Here is a 4,698-nt window from a genome sequence, read left to right as displayed (position 1 = left end):
CCCTCTCCTTCCTCTCCCCTCCCTTCTCTCTCTCCCACCTCTTTTCCCTCTCCCTTCTCTCTCTCTACCCCCCATCCCCCTCCTCCCTCTCCCCTCCCTCCCACTCTCTCTCCAACACAGTCGTCTAGGCAACATCCTGTTTGTAGAATCCTGGCTGGCTCAGAATCAAGGGGCCCTTTGCATCTCCATCTCCACTTAGCAGCACTCCGAATCGTTGCAGTCAGACAGCTTCCAGCTCTCAACACTGACTTCACCAACCTCAGGCGCTGACTGCTGATGCCCCGATGTCTCTGCCAGTCAGCCCATCCAGTCTGCTCCGCTATCCAATTCACCGATGATGCAGTGACTGGAGTAGTGTGTGTAAAGCTGCTACAATCCCACTCTCTCATTAGACAGGGCGAGACGACTGGGGAGGGGGTGGCAGTGGTGGTAAGCTGTGTGGTTTAACCTGAGGGTCACCATGTCTCAGGTAAGGGGAGAGATTGAGAAGGAGCCTCAGCAGTACTAAGAATTGAACCCATGCTGTTGACTTCAGTCTGCAGCGCAAACCAGCCGTCCAAGCTAAGTAAACCCAGACTGACCCCACTACAGGTCACTGTTCTTACGGAAGGACATCAATGTATTGGAAGTAGTTCTGGGAAGATTTATGAGACTCATAGCTGGAATGAACAGATTCCCCTGTAAGGAAAGCCTAGAGAGGTTAGCCCGATATACTGTGGAGTTTAGAACAATCAGATCTATACAGACTCGGGGGTCCGTGGAGCGAGCTGCCAGTGGAAGTGTTGGAGGCGGGTACAATGACAACATTTAAAAGGCATCTGGATGGGTATATGAATAGGAAGGGTTTAGAGGGATATGGGCCAAGTGCTGGCAAATGGGACGAGATCAGTTCAGGATATCTGGTTGGCATGGACAAGTTGGACCAAAGGGTCTGTTTCTGTGTTGTACAACTCTATGAATTGCATAAGTCCTGCTCTGGTTTGTCTTATCAAAATGCAAGACCTCACATTTATCTAAATTAAACTCCTTCTCTTACTCTTCGGCCCATTGGCCCATCTGATCAAGGTCCCATTATAGTTTGAGATAACTTTCTTCACCAACCATTACGCCACCTATTTTGCTGTCATCTGCAAACTTACTAACCATGCCTCCTCTATTCAAATCCAAATCATTTATGAAACGACAGAAAGAAATGGACCAAGCACCAATCCGTGTGGCACATTACTTATCATAGGTCACGACTCCTAAAAGCAACCCTCCACCATCACCTTCTGTCTCCTACCTTCAAGTCAATTTTGCATACATTTGGCTAGCTCCCTCTGTATCCCCTGGGATCCAACCTTACTAACCAGTTTACCATGCGGAACCACGTCGAATGCCTTGCTGAATTCCATATAGACAACGTCCATTGCTCTGACTTAATCAATCATCCCTGTCACCTCTCCAAAAAATCCAAGCAAGTTTGTGAGACATGATTTCCCATGCACAAAGCCATGGTGAACATCCCTAATCAGTCCTTGCCTTTCCAAATCCTGTTCTGCAGAATCTCCTCCAGCAACTTCTCCATATTGGGGGATACGCAGGAATGCAGAGTTGCGGTTAAATAGGGCTAATCATGACCTTATTGACTGGGAGTGCAGGTACGATGGGCTGAATGGTCTACTCCTGTTCTTTGTTCATATGTTCAATGAGATCACGGCTGTTCTGATAATCCTCAACTCCACTTTCCTGCTTTTTCCCCATAACCCTTGATTTCCTTCCTGATTAAAAATTTGTCTGTCCTGACAGAAGAAATTCCTCCTGGTCTCTATTTAGTCCTCATTCCCATTCCTAGAGTTCATTAATGTTGGCAGATTCCAATATTCCTTTCATCCCATGGTGTTCCAACGTTCAAAGGCAATGAAGGAATTTCCTGGACCCATATTTCTGCAAACATATTGTGGCAGCAGATAATCGATCTTTATTGCATTTACATTCATTTTATTTGTAAAATAATATTAATTCTTTGCTTCACTAAAGTCTGCTTTGGCAGTGTGTGTACAATATGTTGGTCTCAACAATATGTTGTTGGTCACTGTACTGATAGAAATCTTGGCCTGGATAATAACAATGGTTTGCAAAATTGGGGAGGGATTGATGTTATTTGTTGGGAAAAGCTTTAGACAGGAATCCAATTTTTCCTCATGTTGTGGAACTTGGACTCCACAGCATGTGTCTTCTGCTCTTGACTGATTCCCAGCCCAGATAAACAAGCTTGGCTTCCAGTCTGATGGGGAGGGCTCTGAAGCAAGCTGCTGGGGTATGTATTTACATTTGCTCCATGGTCACAAAGATGTTTAGTTTCCCAATTCCAAGGTGGAGAGGTTGGATATCCAATCCAGGATGGGGCAGTCTGATCCTTGCACTCAGGCATCTTAGTATGGGGGAGCGTCCGATGGCGTGGGAAAATTACATAGGGATTGCGAGGGAGGATCTTTTAAATAGAAACAGGCCCTTGAGCCGACCATGTTTATGCTGACCAACAAACACCAAATTGCACTAATCCCATTGACCTGTATTTGTTTCATGGACCACTGGCATTTTAAATGCTCATCCATATGCTTCTTAAATGTCGCTACCATCCTGTCAGGCACTATGGTCCATATTTCTACCACCCTCTGGATGAAGATGTCGACTCAGATCCTTCTTGACCAATTACTCCTCATCTAAAACTGTGTGCTCTGGTTTTATATATATGTCTACCATGGGGAAAGGCTTCCCATGACCTACCCTGTGTAAGCCACTCATAATCTTGATGTGGAAGACAGATCAGATAGGATCTGTATTAGGACAGATGTCAGACGTAATTTCTTTACTCGTAGAGTAGTAGTGACGTAGAATGCACAGCCTGCAACAGTAGTAGACTCGTCAACTTTAATATCATTTAAATGGTCATTGGATAGACATATGGATGAGAATGGAATAGTGTAGGTTAGATGCGCTTCAGTTTGGTTTCACAGGGCGGCGCAATAACGATGGCTGGAGGGCCTGTACTGTGCTGTAATGTAGTATATTCCATGTTCTAGGTGCTGGTGTTTGACTGGGGTGGACAAAGATAAAAATACACAACACCAAGTTATGGTCCAACAGGTTTATTTGGAAGTACAAACTTTCAGAGTGGTGCTCCTTCATCAGCCTGGTATTGTGTGGTTTTTAACTCATAATCTTATACAACTTTTGGCAGTAATGGCATTCGACGTCTGCTTGAAGCTGTTATATTTTCCAAGGCCTAGGAACTCCCAGGAGGGAGTTAAGAGCTCAGGCTTGATTTCCTTCCCGAGAGAACATGGGTGAATAAAATAGGCTTTTACAACAATCAATGACAGTTTCACTGTTACTGAGACTAGATTTGTTTTTGAATTGAATTTAATTTTTTACTATCCACTGGATGAGGCCATTACTGGCTGGGCCAACATTTATTGCTCATCCCTAAGTGCCAAAGAGCAGTTAAGTGTCAATCACATTGCCGTGGAAGTCACATGGAGGCCAGACCAGGGTAAGGATGGTAGTTTCCTTCCCTAAAGGACATTAGTGAACCAGATAGGTTTATCCAACAAATTCATGGTCATCTTTAGACTCCAAATTTCGGTTTTTCTTTCCAGTTGAGTTTAGATTCCACTATCTGCTGGAGTGGCATTCAAGCTTGAATCTCCAGAACAGTACCTGGGTCTGTAGGTGTACAGTCTAGATGATAATACCACTGGCCCATCACCTACCCTAAATTCTACCAGTTGCTTAGAGTCATGGAGATGTGCGGTATGGAAACAGACCCTTCGGTCCAAGCCGTCCATGCCAACCGGATATTCCAGCCCAATCTAGTCCCACCTGCCAGCACCCTGCCCAATCCCTCCTATTCATATACACATCCAGATGCCTTTTTAAATGTTGCAATCATACTAGCCTCCACCAAATCCTCTGGCAGGTCATTTCATACATGTAGCACCCTCTGCGTGAAAAAGTTGCCTCTGAAGTCTCTTTTATATCTTTTCCCTGTCACCTTAAACCTATGCCCTCTAGTTCTGCACTCCTCCACCCCAGGGAAGTGATTTTGTCTATTTACCCTCTCCATGCCCCTCATGATTTTATAAACCTCCATAAGGTCACCCCTCAGCCTCCGACACTCCAGCGAAAACAGCCCCAGCCTGTTCAACTTCTCCCTATAGGTCAAACCATCCAACCCTGGCAGCATCCTTGTAAATCTTTTCTGAACCCTTTCAAGTTTCACAACATCCTTCCGGTGTGAAGGTGACCAGAATTGCACACAATATTCCAACAGTGGCCTAACCGATGTCCTGTACAACCGCAACATGACCTCTCAACTCCTATACTCAATACTCTGACCAATAAAGGAAAGCATACCAAACGCCTTCTTCACTATCCTATCAACCTGCGACTCCACTTTCAGGGAGCTACGAACCTGCACTCCAAGGTCCCTTTGTTCAGCAACAATCCCTAGGACCTTACCATTAAGTGTATAAGTTCTGCTAAGATTTGCTTTCCCAAAATGCAGCACCTCACATTTATCTGAATTAAACTCCATCTGCCACTTCCCAGCCCATTGGCCCAGCTGATCAAGATCCCGTTGTAATCTGAGGTAACCTTCTACGCTGTCCACTACACCTCCAATTTTGGTGTCATCTGCAAATGTACTAACTATAC

Source organism: Chiloscyllium plagiosum, chromosome 9 (genome assembly GCF_004010195.1).
Source record: "Chiloscyllium plagiosum isolate BGI_BamShark_2017 chromosome 9, ASM401019v2, whole genome shotgun sequence".
NCBI lineage: Eukaryota > Metazoa > Chordata > Chondrichthyes > Orectolobiformes > Hemiscylliidae > Chiloscyllium > Chiloscyllium plagiosum.
This window is presented reverse-complemented; position numbering follows the sequence as displayed.